The sequence below is a fragment of the Eupeodes corollae genome, chromosome 2 (assembly GCF_945859685.1).
Source record: "Eupeodes corollae chromosome 2, idEupCoro1.1, whole genome shotgun sequence".
NCBI classification, from domain to species: Eukaryota; Metazoa; Arthropoda; class Insecta; order Diptera; family Syrphidae; genus Eupeodes; species Eupeodes corollae.
Window position 1 is genome coordinate 110,440,953 of NC_079148.1, and position 18,456 is coordinate 110,459,408.

General features: G+C 29.9%; 1 protein-coding gene across 1 annotated transcript in view; it reads left to right on the forward strand.

Moving 5' to 3' along the window:
- LOC129948582 (formin-J) overlaps positions 1-18,456 on the forward strand; it is a 97,730-nt gene that overhangs the window by 17,858 nt on the left and 61,416 nt on the right. The window contains exon 2 of the mRNA XM_056059691.1: positions 10,397-10,488. The gene's annotated coding sequence lies outside the window, so the exon portion shown is untranslated. The remainder of the gene's footprint in view (positions 1-10,396; positions 10,489-18,456) is intronic.

The following is an 18,456-nucleotide window of genomic DNA, read 5'->3' on the forward strand; positions in this document are numbered from 1 at the left end:
CAAAAAATACAATGTTTGTGCAGACGCCACAAAAACTTAGTTTTCTTATTTTTATTCAATTTTGCAGACAAATAAAATACTTTAAAATGTGGTTGGTTAAATTTCAAAACCACCACAGCTTTTAATTTAAATACCTATTTTTCTTTTTTATATTTATTTTTGTTTTTGTATAAAGTTGTTTATGACCGCGATTAAGAAGGTGGCGATGGTGAGATTCAATAAATTTAATCTTAAAATTTTGAATTATTCATAAGTTTTGGGTTTTCTTTCAGATTTGTTGATAGGAAATGTTTTTTTATTGGGCCTTCAACACCTTAGGGAGTCCCTTTATGATCTTAATCTTAAAGTTACATATGCACTTTGGAGGTTTTTCAAATCGATATGGAAATTGACTCTCTTTTCTCTGCCTAACCTAACTATACTCTGTCCAATGGAGATAAGATCTGTTTGAGTTTATCGTTGCCTCTGGCAACTTGGCGTCGGTCGAATTCTTAACGAGATCAACTGAATATTATGTTGATGATCTTAACTTTTTAAAATGCTTTATGTTTTGACAAGTAGAGATACCTCGCTGTCTAATTAAGTTCTTCGTTTGGCCTGATAACAATGTTACCTTTATTTACAGAAAGTTAAAACAGTATGTAAATTGTAATGTCTTGAACTGTTGTTAGTTAAGACGTTAACTTAACCTTATCTCGTATTCACTTCTTCAATGAAATCATTTGTTAAACCTTTTTCCGAAATCTATAAGAAAGTATTTTTCACCTTATCTGTCCATTAAATTTTCTTAGTCACTCACAAATAATCAAGTTTCTTAGATGTTTAAATTAATAACTATTATATTGCCCCCTGTTTAAAACAAAAACAAAGATAAATAAAGAGTAGGTGGATAATAAAATTACAATCAATCAACATGGTCCATTCAAGCTCAAACAAAAAGTTAATTAACTTCTTTTTTTTTGTTGCTGTAACGGTGTATAGATTTGAAACACTTTATATTATATTATTAGACCTCCGTCTAAGGAAATAAAAATGTAGGCGGACCAGCTTGTGAATTGTCAGGCGGACAAACCTAACAAACTAAAAAAACATTTTCACGGTATTAACACCTTTCTTTGATATAATATATTTGTCAGTTTCTTTCGTTTAGTTACGTTTGTGTATTTCTTTCTTTAGTTTAAAAATACATACTTCTTTTCGTTCCAATTCAGAAAACTTATACTTTACAATAAGTCTAAAGTAGACGAGATTTATAAAACTTTAAAGCAAAGCTGTCCCAACTTATTCAGGGGTGGATTTATTAAAGAAAAAGTTCTATTGATTTCATTATAGGGACTTTGTTTGAAAAATTGGATTAACAAAATTCATAATCAAAGGAAAACGCTTGGAAATAGATGGTTTTTATTAATTTGAACAAGTAGATAAAAATTACTTAGTTTCAAAACAAATCGCATTACAAGAAATAAATAAATTAATTAATTTTCTCAATGGAACGCGATGATCCGGCGTCAACATTTTGATCTGACTCCTAATAAAAATAAAGATTTCAGACATGTAATCTTAGCCTTAGTTATATATTTCCTGTTTTTTCTTTGTAAGGTAGGTAAAACTGATTAAAATCAGGAGAAATCTATTGATGGCAAATTTAGGGAGTGAGATTGACTTCCTTCTGGATGTTTCGGTACGAAAAAAAAATCTGAAAGTTCTAAATTCTTATCATGCGTTTAAAAGTGATAGAGTGTTTAGTATATGCCGCGCTTTTTGGCGTCAAAAAGTTATTGCAATCAGTCCGATTGGTCGGGTTGAAAATTTCTCAACGTCCCAAGAATTTAATTGAAACATTTTCGACTCGTATATCTTGCCAAAAATAAAAACATGCACTTCAAACTATTTTTATTTAATTAGAAAAAGTGTTGTTTTTAACATTTAAACATTTTTTTTTTTGAAAAATCCAACAGCCAACTTCTTCGTTAAATATAAAATGCACGATTGAGTTGCCCGAACTTGCTCATGTATTCAAAAAGTTTATTTGAAAACATTGCTAATATTTTAAGATTTGAAAATGTACCTGAAAAAAAAGTTTGTTTCAATTTCGTAAAAAAAGTGTTCCTTTTTAAAAGATATGGAATTTTGAAAAAAATATAGTATTTCTTAAAAACAATGGCATTTTTGTTCATCAAATATTATTGAGGCAGTAACGTTAATTACAATTGTTTTATAAAGTTTACAAACAAAAACAAAAAGCATGGTTTTACTGCATAGATCAATAATATATTTAAAAACTTTCATTTATAATTCTACTTCTATTGAGAAGAGCTAGCCTGCAGAATTGATATAATTTTTAACTTTCATATTGTTAAGCAAAGTATAACTTGATTTTGCGTCAGTATTTCGCTACCAAAAGCATTCCTTCTTATTGCTTTAAGAACTGGACATTATCTAATAGAGTGTAAAACATCCTCCCTTTCTTTGAAATTGCACAATGAGCATATAATTGGTAAGACATCTCTGTGAAGCATAAAATTCAGCTGCATAACTTCTCTCAATTTAAGCATCATTGAAATTTCGACTTAACTATTATCGTCCCTAAAATAATTCCTCTCTTTCAAGTTGTGATTTAGTTGACAGTAGAGCTGTCTCTTTTAACATAGATCCTGTGGCGTCATTTAAGTATTTCTCTCGTTATTTTATGTCCACTGCGTAAATGAGCTGCTATAAAGAAGCTTTTAAATCATTCTCATTATTACACAAAAGGTTAAGTTCCATTCCACATTCGCTTCCCAAATTTGTTCAATCATAACACCAACTTGTTTTGGTTCGTATTACTTGAAGCGCTGCTATCATCGGAAGCTTATTATTGCTCATCTTCATAACTCTCAAGATGTAAACGACTTGCATTTTTAGGATTCGTATGAACATAGATGATAATCCTGATTCCAACATAATAACATAGTTGGGTGTATTTGAGAAGTTTCGGAGAAGTTTCTCAACTATTTCGTATTTTTTCGTTTCCCAAGTTTGAGGCAGTGTAAGAGCTTGTGGAGAGACGGTCGACGGTAAATCGGTCAGTACCCTTTTGGAGTAAAACAAAAATAAAATCTATCGGTTTGTTTTTCAAAGAAAATTTGAATTTTCTATTTATGACCGAACAAATTGTGTGGGGACTATTGCTATTTTTATTCTTTAAACATAACGAAACGAAAAATGTATAACGCGAATCGGCTCACTTCTTCACTTCTTTACCATCGATCGTAATGTCATATTTGATAAAAATCTAGAGTTCCAAATTTCTTACAAATGCAAAACTTGCCATTTAGTTTAAAATGTCGCAAGCAATAAGAATCTACAAAAATACTACGAAAAGTTAGTAAAAATTGATGTTCGCTTCGAATTTTTCGAAAATAATATGAACATATGATTAAATTTTATTCAAAATCGTGTTCTAAGATAGTTTTCTTACAAGAATTCAATCGGTATTTTTTTTATAAAAAATATTTTTTTTTCAAAAAATGGTACCAAAATTGATAAAAATTGGCTTTTGACTAATAATTTCAGGAATAAAAAACAGATATTGAAATCAAACTTATTTTATTGTATGCAAAATATATTTTTTAGCCAAATTAAATTGAAAATTTATTTTTACAAAAACAAAAAACTGAAGAAATGATTTCCTATTCAAGTCCGGAACAAAGATTGATATTGTCTTCAAATATTTTTGTCTCACACAAAATATTGTTGTTAATATTTCGTTGAAGTTTTAAAAAAATCTACTGACGTGAACTGACGGATAGTTATCAGTGTGGTTTGCATTCCAATCTCTTTGTTGCTAACTTTTCTGAACAATTTTGTATTAAAAGTGAGGTTTCCAAGTAATTTCCTTTTGGCGCCCTAGGGAGGGTAATTTAAAATAAGTAATAATAACAAAGTAATAGTATAGTCATGAATTCTGCTAAGGAATATTGTGCTATTTTTAATGCCTTCCCCGATATGTTCTTAAGTGAAGTTTAAAGTTGGTTACATTTTTCAAAAATTATAAGGGAAAAATAAATAGCGAAAAGAAAGACCTCTTTAATATCCTTTTAAACAAACAAATAAGATAAAACATACTTGTGAAAAAGCAACTGGAATTATAGCTTTTAATGGTTCGCCTAGACTATTTTATATAATTATGTTTTTTACACTCCAGCACTGAACTTAACTGAAGTGTTTAAGATACATTTTCTATGGAAATGTATCTTTCATGAATGACCTTCGCCAAGACGTAGACGACCACGACAACGACGACGTGCTTAAAAAATACGTACTCAACTTAACTGCTATAATTGTAATGCTGTCTATCCATAATAAACCAACCACATTTGTACTCAGAGTATGGTCTATCTTTTTCGGAAGCTAAGCCGCTTTTAACCTCTTTACGCCCTCAAAGTAAAATAAACAAAAAAATGTATTTATCTTTATCTTAAGATAAATCCGTACTTAGTAAAAACCTAAACTTCATACTTTAAACACAAAGGGTTTTTTAACTTTTAACGTAAGAGATCTAATTTGTATCTTGTTTTTTGTTAAAGACAGGTTATACCTTACTTACTTATGCATACATATATTTGCACATTGTATATATTTTTGCTTTCTTTAGATTAGTTTTTAATTCTTAGAAAAAATAACTTTGAAGTGATTCTGATTGTGAGTTACAATTTATTCTTAAAAAAGAGACTCACGCTTACGGCAACACATGTATCGCATCTATCTATAATGTCGTTTAAAAATATATATTGTGAATAAATTAATTAATTTTCTATACAAACTAATGATACTTGTGTATAAATATATATGCATGTATGTAGAAGTCCGTATAAACGTACATTTTAAGTAGATTGTTAGGTAGATTAGGTATATACATTTGTTTTTAAAATTAAATCACACGAGCAAACTATAACACAAAGATATATTTTTATACAAAATAAAACTCAATACCTGGTACTAGAATATGGCAATGGCTATGCCAAATTTGGCCAAGTAACAATGTTAGCTTATGTGTCGAATTAATATATTCATAATTTATATAAAATTTATTTTTCTATATTTCGTTTGATTGCATAAAGACAACTTTGAAAAATAACGAACGTTTCAGAATATCGATGATTGGATAATGTGTAATTGAAAATGGTAACACTGTTAATAGAGTTGATAGTTGAAGAAAAAAAGAAAATTTTAAATAATCTTAAATTTTTTAAAAATATCAGCAAGTTTTGATGATGCGGTGTTATGTGGATTGGAAAGGTAAAAAAATCTTCACTCTTATCTTCTTGTGTGGACAAATAGGGCAACATTGAGTAAACAAAATAATATCCGGTTTTAAGCTCTCTTCTCAACCCAGTACAGGTGAAAAAGACTCAATTCAAGAATAAAATTTGTTGCTAGGTTAATGAACGAAAAATGATATTAGGTAAATTAAAAATAATGTTTTTTTGAAAGGAGGAAAATTTATGAAATTGGTTCAATTTTTCAGACAGTCCATAATAGTATAGTTATAAATAAATATATTAGGTGGCGTAACATTCCATTCAGAACTTGGCCCTCGTGACTAATAACTCTCATCTATTTCTGTATACAAGTAATGTTGTCGCAGTATTTAAGCCAGAGACTTAATAATATATTATTAAATTTCTAGAAACATTACTCTTTATGGCTAGAAAAACTGTCTCAAACATGACCAAAACCAGTCCTTATTCAAGTCGTTAAGTTGTTTGAAATTTAAACACAGTGCGAGCCTTAAGAAAATAGGGAAGGATTTAAGAGTAGATACCAGTGCACATTGGTCTTAAAGTTTTGTTTATCAAAATGGGCGAGAAGACAGAGTTGGGTACAGCATTCCACATTCTCGATGTGCGGGTACAAAAATAATCTCTAAACTTGACAGTACGTTCGATACTGCGGGTATTGAATATGATTTCCAAAGTTCTTTTTTGGATTTTGTCCAAAAGACTTAAACTTCTTGTTGATACACCTGCACAAATATGTGAGTTATACAAACCTATTCTGCTATTCATCGGGGGGAATTTGACTTGAATTTTCAATAATCATTATTCTGCTGATCAATCGAAGTGAATCTGTGTATATCGGTAATACTTCGCGGTATTCTTCTTTTCACGTGAAAGCATCCATTCTATACAATTCAGATCCGCAGTGTGAAAGGGAATCGAATATACGATCCACATGAATAGCAGAATAGGGTTGATATCCAAATATTGGATAAATCAAAGCTTACAGCCAGATCGGAAGTGGTGAAAATTTGCTTGTATCGTCGGAGAAATCCTAAGCAACTAGCAGCAATGTCAATTATACCGAGTACTAAAAGTTAAATAGTTCCTGAATGCAAGTGTCCCTCATGGATAGCGGCTTAGGGGATGGTTTACGTTTTAACGAGAGGAGACAGCATTGAGTTTTTTTTAAAAATTAAATTCTACACGGTTAATAATTCCTTATCTAAGTCGAAATTCAATGAGCTTATCATATGCTGCTGATCCACATACAAAGGACAATGATGTGAACCTAGAAACCAATATGAAAAGCTTGATACCATCCAATACAACTTGTATTGAACAATTAGAAAAGTAGTTTCTGATCCAGAAGAAGAAGTTTTTAAGCTGACCTTTGTCTAAGGAAACACTCGGTACATGCGATCTCTATAAAAATACGGATTCTAAATATAAGCTATTTAAGCCTTGTACTTCACTTTTGATGAATTGATTGATGTCTACACTTCAAATGACCTCGTTTTTTTTAAGAAATCCAATAACAATTCTAGTTTATTTTATATTTATTTATTAGAAGTAAAATTTTCTAACTGTCAAAATTAAAATATTATATTTCATCTAAACCTGGAAGTAAAAATTACATTTGTTAGTTTAATTTTGTTTAAAAAAAACAATGTTTTAAAAAAATGACATCCAGGGCGTATACGCAACATTAAAAAAACACTAATTTTATTCTTCTATTCAAAAGTATAGCAACATTTGTGTGAATTTTTTGTTCATGTAATTTAAGTTGAATCTATTGTTTCTTCAGCACAAATGTATATACATACATATGCATATGCATGTATATTATTTTTTGTTTATTTAACTTAATCAACCTGGTTTTCATTTGGTTATTTTGTAAAACAAAAAATTGATGAACAAATGTTAAAAAAGTATTCTCTACACTTTATACAACGACTCTTTTATCAAGAACCGACAGATGTCACAACAAAATGATTACCAAACGACCTTGATCCCATTTCTCTTAAGTTTTACCTATATAGTATACGTATGTGTGTACATACATACATATTTACTTATTTACCTATGATTCTATTGTCAAACTATGGTTTTCGATAGATATATGTACAAACGTCTATTATTATAATAGTTTATTTGTTAAAACTTGATGATGCAGTTTGATCATCAGACCAAACGAAAACGTGATTGACATTTGAAAGAATATTTTCTTGTTGTTGAAATTAACAAACAAAATTTGCAGTTTTATGCCAATTTAAAGGTTTCTATAAAGTCAATGCTTCAAATAATAAAAACAACTGATGTAAATAATCATACAAATGTATTAGAAATCATTTTCCACAATGACGTAAAATACACCACAACACAAACTTTCCCTAACGAAACAGAAATCATATTGATTCTTAGGGGAAGGCAAAAATCTGAAACCACAGATATTTGAGTCAAGTATTGAGGTATAGAAATGTCTCGATACAATATACAAGTAGTTTAACATTTCCGCTTTTATTGACAACTTAATGCAATAATTTTATTTTATATTTCTATTTACCAACTGTGTAAGCTAGTTGAAATATTTTAAATTCCCCGCAAGGTTATATTTTTGTAATTCGTGTTATTTGAGACACACAAAATTAATAATATTTACAATTGAGAGCCAACTAAACAAATATTAGGTTTTCGTATTTATCGAATAGCTTTATATACATTTGTAATCCAAGCAAAGAAAATTATTCTTATGGATTTGAAGATATACTTAAATGAGTTTTCCAACACTCAATTTACCATAAGCAAAAACATACTTTGTAAGTTTATGTTCCTTAAATTTCAAGGAATTTTTTCCTCGATCGAAAATATTTGAGAAATGGTTTAAAAATATTGGAGCATATTCATAGTAATATTAAAAACCCGAGTCTATTTGAACTGCAGTCTATTTAAAATATTAAATAGGTTACACACAGCTGCTATTCATAAAGAATTTGCCAGCTCTGTTTAGTAAAAAACAGGTTTAAGGCATTTCATTGAATTCCGATCTATAATATTTAGAAGGTTAATCATAAACTTGACAGTTTTTTTTTTCTCAAATCGATAAATTTCATACAAATCGTCTTCATCTATTTCAAAGGGGTTCAATCGGGTTAGGTAGAGCTTTCGCTTTTTGTTGGTTGGTAGCATTCCAACATACAGCAAAATTTTATTAAGTTTTTTGAGATTTTTTTTTTGTTTTTAAATTTAAAAAAAAATGTCTCGTAACTTAATTTTCTCAATTAGTTTGTTTATTTTGACAGTTTCAACATACATGCCCATTTTCTGCATTTCACTTCTTGTGAATACACTTTGCGAAAGTGAATTTGGGTGTTCTGTATTTCTGTATTTTTATTTCTGTGAATTGATCTTTGGTTGCTTCCTTCTGCTAGGAATCGGAGGGCTGCAGCAAGTTTTTGAATTGAAGGAATCGATGAAGGTATTATAAAAGGTTCTATTTCCCTTAGAACATATAAAAAAACGTCTTTGCTTAATCTTAAATTGCAATGAACGCTTAAAAGAGGAAATCAAGAATTTACTTTATTCATCAGAACAATTCTTCATAATTTTCACACACTTACATTGTGTCAGGTAAATCGAATAATATATTTGTTTTGTCTCCCGAAATTCGTCCTCTTATTTTTTCTCTTAAATTCTGCTTCCTTTTTTCACTTAAAATTGCCAATAATATTGCATCCATCTTCAAAACAAAAAATTGTACTTTAAAAACAAAATAAAAATGGATCATCCTTCAGTTCTGACAGTTCGAAGTTATTTCGAAGTTTTCGAAATCGATCGAATTGAAGAACATGGAATTTCATTTCACGTGAAATTGTAAAGTGATTTCAATTCGCTTTCGATCGAAATTCGGGCGATAGGTTCCGTCGTGTTTATTTTTTTATACTCCAGATTATAGTTTTAAAATGTGTTTAAGTTTTCTATTAATAACATAATATCATGAAGCAAAACAAATCATAACTTATCAAGGAACTATGAATATGACTCATTCTATTATCAGACTTTTGGCAGAAAAGGGAAATTTTGATAAATTGAAAATTTAATATTTCAGAGAATACAGAAATTTTTGATAAATTAAAAAAAATACAGTCCGCTAGGTTTTTAAATGTTTTTCTGAAATTGAAAAAAGTCGATAAATTTTATAGATTCCTTTAACAAAATTCCTGTGAATTTCTTAAAAAAAAACACATTTTTGAAAACAACACTATTTATATTTTATATATGTATGTTAAAGTTTCCGAAATCCAAGAAATCTAATTCCACCAAGTTCTCCTGCATAATTTCCTGATGAGATATGGTGTCTTGACCGGTAAATAATCATCCGTTGAAGTATGGTTCTGACTGATTTGTTTACCGAACAGGTAATTTTTAATTGTTCCTAAAAACGTCGATTAGGACCTCTACTTTGAAATCTGTACACATCTACTAGAGAAACGAATTTTCAAATTTACGAACATTTAAACTTGAAAGAGATTATCTAGAAATTTGAATACTCTGCAATTTGTTATTAATTTCTCACTCAATTTGTTCCTAATATTTTGTTAAGTAAAATAATAATGTTTAAACTTACACCAAAAGTAACTAAAAAATTATTCAAAATTTATTTTAAACAGTCGAGATCATAGGACTTTAGGTTTAACACAGCCCCTCAGTTTTGTTCTGATACTATCCATTTTCTAAAACAGACCTCAAACATATAATGCGCATCTCTAAATCACGACATAGTCTAAAGTTCAATCGAACTTAGAATAATGTATGTAGACACATTTTATAAAATGGTCCAAATAAATCTATTATTTTTGTTAAGGGTAAGTTCATATGAAATTCAATCATCATGGATTTTATAAGACATTCAAACTTGTCGCTGCAAACTGGTATGGTTAGAGTATTTTATTAATAAACAAAATGTCAATCAACTTTCACTAAACATTATTTCTAAATTATGTGCCTTATTTATTGGATTGGGATTATTTTAATTAGTTGTTTTTTTTTTATATAGAATAAACAATATTCTGTATTAATTTTCTCACCAATTTTTGTTTCATAAAATTAATATGAATTTATTACTTCAATTTCAGAACTGGAAAAGACAATGTGCACAGCGCTACATATTAACATAAAATATATTAACAGAGATTATCTCAGGAACTGACGCAGCCATTTATTAAATGTAAGATTCATTAAAAATTTATTAAGATATAAGTTGTTTAAGGATTTTAATATACAACTTTACTGCGTTTTCAAATGTTTAGAAGAAAAATAAAAGAAAGAAGCTTGTTTTTGAACACTCATAAGCTAACGAGTTATATCTTATTTAGAATATGATCTAAGCTGGAAACTTCCTTCATATTTCTAAAGTTATCAATTTTTTTTTGTTTTAAATTGTCGACATAAATCACGAAAACTGTAAGTTAAAAAAAATGGAAATGATTTAATTGTTGTATGACAGTTTCCTGTAAAATTTAGAGTATTTTGAGCTTATACTTATTAGGCCTCATATAACAATCAAATGTCTTGACATTTTAGAAGCTTTACATACACTTAATATTATAGTTTAAGCTATATTTATTTATTGGCTAGAAGATTTCTGTAAGCTAGCTTAAACCTAATTTCTTTTAATATTTATTTATATTAAAATAAAAGTTTTAGCTAAAACTAATAACTTTTTTTGTTTTCCAATTGTTGACAAAGTGGAAACACTTACTTAAATTGGCTTACATAAAATTATTTGTATATTTCCAGCTACCACCGCTACCGTGTCGTCACCAATAGCTTCTGACTACTTTTAATTTAACTATTTTATTTGACTGTCTTTAAGAGGCCTCTTTAAAATAAACTTCATATTTCTTGAGATAATAAAATATACATGTCTTATTTTGCAAAAGCCAAAAACACACGATCATCAAACCTCTCTCCAATACTAAAACAAATGGTATATAGTACATTTATGGAGCACCTACCTACTTACTGGGTAAACTTATTGAAATAATAACAATAATATAGACATACAAATAAATCAATACCGCATTAAAGTCAAGAGCTTGTCCGACTTTTATTACGTACATACGTAATTAAAAACTTAATAATAAACACATCAGTTCAGCTCTATTCTTCAAATGAAAGTTCAATACATTTTCAAGCAGATAATTTTTAATGATTATGTATTAATTTGATTTGGGGAAATTATAAATCAATTATTTTTATTATAAGATTAAGAAACTATATTTGAATTGTTTAATAAATTACATACGAAAGAATTGATGACAGGCAGCACAACACAAAAGTATTGGTATTTTGTAGTAGTTTAGAACAATTTACTTTAAGTTTAAGGACCCAGCTATAGCTATCATTGATTGTCATCAATGAAACCAATCATTGGAATTTTTTTAACAGTTCGCTTATAGCAATATTGAAAATTTTTGTCATTGAAAAAACTTCTCTGATTGAAATACATCTTTAATTTTTTTTCTGAGAGAAGTCCGACATTGAAATCGTGTGAAATTGGAACACAAATAAGTGGAAAGATTCGTTTCACTTTTTAACATACAAAAATCATCTGTTGAAGAAAATAAATGTCGATCCGGAAAATGGAAAAATATTTTCTTAGCGACAAATAATTGTTTAGTTTAGCTTTTTTCTAAAAAAAAATATAATACAAAATTTGCACATCTAATCAAAAGGAAACACAGTCAAATATGCATTAAATTTCCTTATTTTCGGATTGGTTTCAATGATAGCTAAAACTGGTCCCTAAACAAAGAAAGTTTTAGTGAAATATTAGTGTGGACTTTTTACAAAAAATCCAAATTTCCTTTTAACAAATTTAAAAGTGCTCGTCTTTGAAAAGAAGGTTATGTTCCCCCTTTTTTTAAATTCTTTAGTTTTATTTTGATTCTTCTTCTCGTTTTTTTTTAGAAAGGAGCTTATACTTTTGAAAAGAAGAAGACTGCAAAAACCAAAATATAAACACAAATTTAATTTTGATCAGATAAGCTCCCTAAATGAAAGCGCCTAGAATCTGGTAATGGACTGTTGCGTCACCTAATTTATTTATTATAAGCTCATATGATAAAACATTATTAAAAATGTTTCCAGTTATCATAGTTTCGATCCTTTGTTTGCAATTTAATGATCTACATTTTAAGCAATATAAATAGACGAAGTTGAGGGCTATACCAAGAAAATAAATGTCGATCCGGAAAATGGAAAAATATTTTCTTAGCGACAAATAATTGTTTAGTTTAGCTTTTTTCTAAAAAAAAATATAATACAAAATTTGCACATCTAATCAAAAGGAAACACAGTCAAATATGCATTAAATTTCCTTATTTTCGGATTGGTTTCAATGATAGCTAAAACTGGTCCCTAAACAAAGAAAGTTTTAGTGAAATATTAGTGTGGACTTTTTACAAAAAATCCAAATTTCCTTTTAACAAATTTAAAAGTGCTCGTCTTTGAAAAGAAGGTTATGTTCCCCCTTTTTTTAAATTCTTTAGTTTTATTTTGATTCTTCTTCTCGTTTTTTTTTAGAAAGGAGCTTATACTTTTGAAAAGAAGAAGACTGCAAAAACCAAAATATAAACACAAATTTAATTTTGATCAGATAAGCTCCCTAAATGAAAGCGCCTAGAATCTGGTAATGGACTGTTGCGTCACCTAATTTATTTATTATAAGCTCATATGATAAAACATTATTAAAAATGTTTCCAGTTATCATAGTTTCGATCCTTTGTTTGCAATTTAATGATCTACATTTTAAGCAATATAAATAGACGAAGTTGAGGGCTATACCAAATATCTACAATCTTGTGCAAATTAAGTGGGACAAACCGATTTTAGAGGTTTTTTTTAATATTAACAATAACAGGTGCACATTTTTTTAAATATTGTATATGCGCACCTTAAGCATCTATAACCATTTTTACTCGTTTTGGCATCGACAGAACCAAATTTTCACAAATATTTTTGTTGTCAGATTCGTGAAACCATACATCAATTATTGCTGAAATCAAGTTGTTCTTCGTGGTGCAATCCCCCTTTCGAAGCCGTGTCTTGATGATTGCCCATAAGTTTTAATTGGGTTGAGACCAGGCGAGTTTCCTGGTCATTTCAGGACTTTAATATTTGTCTCCTCGTAGAATTACTTAGTTTCTTTCGACGTGTGGGAGGGATCTTGTTGAAAAATCTATTCCTGCGCTGAAGTTCTTCTTCGTATAGTTGAAAGAAGCAGCGTATTTGACGCAATTCATCACACCTTCAAGGGCTTCAAGTTGGCAGGGCTTCAAGTTCCCAGGACAATCAAAGGTAAAACAGCCGCAAAACATGACTTTTGGGCCTAAGACGATATGGCTGGACCGGAGTTTTTCTTTTGCACTTCTTCTCGCGACACTCACCTTGTATCTTTGGACTTTGAAATGGCTTTCGTCCGAGAAAATTACTTTTTTCCAATCTTCTTGGGTCCAGCTCTGGTGACTTTTAGCCCATCTTAGCCTTTTTTTCTGCATGGCAAAACCAGAAGCTGTTTTTTAACTCCAGTGCTTTCTAAATCTCTTTGAAGCTCCCCGATAGTCTTCCCTGCATTTATTACGCTGTTCCTGTCGACCTGTACACTTCAATTATTCTGCCAACGCTTGATTTTGGCACTCCGCCATCCAAAGAAATCGCGCTGATCGTTTTCCTCATGTGTTCACGAAGAGCGATGATTTTTGCTTTTTTTTAAATTTTTGTATTACTTTTTTTTCGACAAATCCGTGATAAAATATGTGCCTAACAACATAATGTGAATGAAATGGGTATTCAATTATTAAACTTTAAAAAAAATTTCGACTTATGTATGTACCTGCACACAGTCAAAAGAAAGATTTGATTTAACTAATTCATCAAGAACTTACCATAAAATTTAAAAAACAAACCCGAAAATCGAGGCCTACTACCAAATTCATTTGGCCAAATTAATTGCACAGGACTGTATACTTTGGTAATTTATTTTCTTAGTTGAACTTTTTTGCATTATAATTACAAGTAATTGTAGTTCAAAAATATACATTTCAATTACTTTTGTGTTGTAATTATCAAATGCATCTAATTGAAAATTTTAATAGGAAGTGTTAGAAAAGTTCTTTTAAAGTTCGGAAAACACTTAATTAAACCTTTTAATTGTAAAGACAAATTCAGAAAGACAATTATGCAGTATTGTGAGAAATTTTACTGAAAAGCTAAAAATAAAACAAAATAACTAACTTATATACATTTGTATTTTAAACTGCATAATGAGCTACGGTTAAGTCTCGTGTAAATAATGAAAACTTTGTTTTGCTTACAAATTTATATGAACAGACACAGAGATGATGATGTTTTTATTTTCATCTCAAAAGACAAATTTACTTACATTATATACTCGTACATACATTCATCTCAACTTAACTTATATATGTAAATATTCCATGTAATACGATCACATTAGCCGTTGCACTTGAAGTCTTAAATAATTATGATCTTTAAACAAATACAAAAAACCTGGCTTTAGAAAATTAATAGACACCATAATTCATTGCGAGGCAAAATAAAATATGTTAAAGAAGAGTGAGAATGAAAAGGGGAAAAAAGGAACTTTTTGCACTTGGCTAATCATTACATCTTGAACAAGAACCACTTACAACAAAAACAATAAAAATCAAGCAAAAATAAAAATTGTATCTTAAAAGTCAAGAAATGTATCTATAAAATTGTTGTTATTGTTGCTTCATTATGAAACATAGAGTTCTCACTTACTCATCGCAGATCGCACAGTGCCACTACGAGCATTGGTTGACCTCATGCAAGTCTAAAATAGGCGAAACCTCTTTTCAAGTTTTGATTTCAATTTTTGTAGTGTCTTGATGAAATTCGACTTCAGCATCAAGCAGCAAGCATCATGCATCGACATCAACTCAGCTCAGCATCGTTTTAGCTTGAAAACCACAACACGGCAACACTCCTCACTCCGTCTGATGTTTTGCTTTGATGGTGGAGTCTCTATAGCCCCAGTCTCAGCTCAGATCTTAGTCAGTCTCACTCTCAGTTCATCCGATTTAAATGCATCCAAGGTGGCATTGTATACAATGGTGGTATAGTTGGCTGAGACAACAACAATAACAACAACTTACTTGCGTTAACTCGGTAATGAATGAAATTGTATAATTTTAGATTTTGTCCAAATCAGTCAGACGGCTGGCGTCAAGTTTACTAGTTAAGGCAAGGTAGCCGGGGCTAGTTTACTTGTTTGTTCATTGCCTGTGCCTGTGCCTGGCCCGATGAAGTTAACTCGAAATCGAACTCGGCCTGGGTTGACTTGACAGGTTCAACGTGCAAAACAAAGCCACATATCGGAGCTCTTAAAGTTATGTATGTTGTGCACCACAGTCGTGTACTGTAAATAAATATATACATTTTCAATTCGATGTCTAAAACAAACAAACAAAAAAAAACAACATAAAATTTACAATACTAACAATAATTATTATATTATTGCTCGATCAAGACCACGTTCGATGCGTGTCTTGATTCAAGTTTAAGTTGACAATGTCTATATCGGTGGGATTTATGAAACTTTAAGGTTAGATGAGTAATATATTATAGACTCTTGTTTAATTGGCATCATCAGCACCAAATTCAGAAAATCTCTCGTATAATTAAGCCAAAGCTTAAAGTTATTGAAAATTATTATCGATCTTTGTGTGTAGCTATCATTGATTAAAGATATAATTGTTTCGAACAAAAGATTGAAATTAAAGTGAAGACAAACTAACAAAACATGATTGATTTTTTTTTGTGTTATTAAATTGAAGTTTATTGAAACTCGAATGTGTGAATAGTACTTCGAGAAGGGCGGATTAACTTATTTAAGACTTAAACAGACTGTGACTAATGAATAGGCTTGTTGGGCTTATTCATGTCGCATGTAGGCCTCAGATTAGGCATGTAAAAATAACAATGACGCACATGACATATGTTTACGGTAATATACAACATAAGCTCATTGTAATCTTTTTACTTTAGTCCAAAAGTTATAATAAGAGGTTATTTTTATACTTGGATCATCTCTTTGGGTTAATGTTAGGCTTGTATAGATGATGTAGTTTATACGTAGGGGTTAACGTCGTACAACATAAATCTAAGAAAGGAAGGTGGGCTTTAAATCAAGGTTTCTTTTTACTATTTCATAGTTTTGATCATTATGGATCTAAGTGGAACTTGGATATTTCATGGTCTGCCATCAAAAACTCCAATCACGATGAAAATGAAAGGTGATCTATTTAAGATATGACGTCACGTGCGAGCACCAAATGCGACTCTTCTACTTCTTAAAGTATCTTTACAAAGTTAAGAAGGGGCCTCATCGCTGAAGTTTATTATTCCCCGTGTTTTTGTTGGCTTTCTATAAAAGTATAGTAGAAAATTCCGAATAAAACCCATCGGCAGTAGCCACATTTTTGTATTTAAAAATTGGTACAACTGAAAGAAGATCTGTCAGAATAATAATATAAAAAAAAAAACACAAATATAAGAAAGTTTTGTGAAAATCAAAAGTTATAAGTAACTTCAGCAAAAAACAAACTAACTAAAACTAATAAAATCCACAGTTTTAAAAGAGAAATGGTAAGAAAACATCTGGAAATTGAGATTCTATAAAAAAAAGTTCATTTAACAATTGCTTCAAGGAGAGGGTGTGTTCGTAGGCTTCTAAATTAACATGTGGTGAAGCTCGTCTCAATTCTTTATATACCTGAATCGAGTTCAAATGAGCTTGATTTTTCTTGTTTCCCGTCGGCGATCAGAGTCGGGGGCAAAATTTATGAAGAAAAAACTGAATGGTTGGAGTTGGTTTGGTTTGTATAGAAAAATATAGTTTTCAAATTAAAAACAAAAAATTGCACTGGGAGTAGGTAGCATATTCTTATATGGTGCTGAACTAATCAGTTCTTCATTGCTTAACAAAAATCAAACTATCTCGCTTGTACTTCATAAGAAACATCGAAACACCATTTGCAGTTTAGAAAGTTCTGTCAAACTTAATCGTTTTTAGATCTTCTTGTGCGGTGGAAACACCAAAAAGATTTATTTAATCTAAACTAAGATAAGCCTTTTGTGGAAACACAGCAAAACTTAATTATCTTTTCCATTGTTTTCTTTTGCAAAATAAGCCCAGTTAGTCCATGTTCATTAACAAAACTAAATAATATCAAAAGTAACAGATTGATTGTTTCCCCAATTGAAAACACATAATTCCAAATGCACAACTACTCAACGAACGCAGCCATAGAGAAACAAATGCAATATAATTCGTGCCAACATTTGCGAATGTAATTACATAAAATCCATTCGAGGCTCGTATAAATGTCAAAAACCCATCCGTAGTAAGATGAAACCCAAAACTTTATTTGCTTTTTTAACTATGAAGTTAATATGTTCCTTAAATATTAGTTTAGAATCTAAGACAGCACCCAAGTTACAAAATACGGATACTCTACTTAAAGGACAAGAATTAAACATTTTATTAAAAGCGATTCGAACTTTTTTGCGTGTAAAACTCATTGTTTTACATTTGTCAACATTTAAAACAAGACGATTATTATTGCACCATTCTTTGAATAATATTAAGTCTTCTTACAAGAGTCGACAGTCAGATGTAGAGTTGATTTTTTTTTTGAAAATTTCAATTTCATCAGCATATACTAGGAAAGACGAATTTTGTATGATCGAACCCGAATCATTTATAAATAAAACAAATAGAACAGGACCAAGATGGCTACCCTGGGGGACACCAGAATCCACAACAAATGAACTTGAACACTCATTACGAAATTTAACACTATAACGTCTACCTTTCAAATATGAGGAAACTAAGTTTATTAAATAGTCCTGAAATCTTGCTGTGCTAGTTTTAGCTAGCTAAATCCCGTTATTTCAAATATTCAAATATGAAAGTCAAATAAATGACATAGAGTATTTCGGATCGGCCGCAGGAATGCGTTACAAATTCATCTGCCCATTTTTACTTTTGCATTATTATCATCATTCGTCGGTTTGCCTTCAGCCAGATAACATATGTAGTTCATGTTTCAATCAAATAATCAATTATATCAATTACTTTATAAAA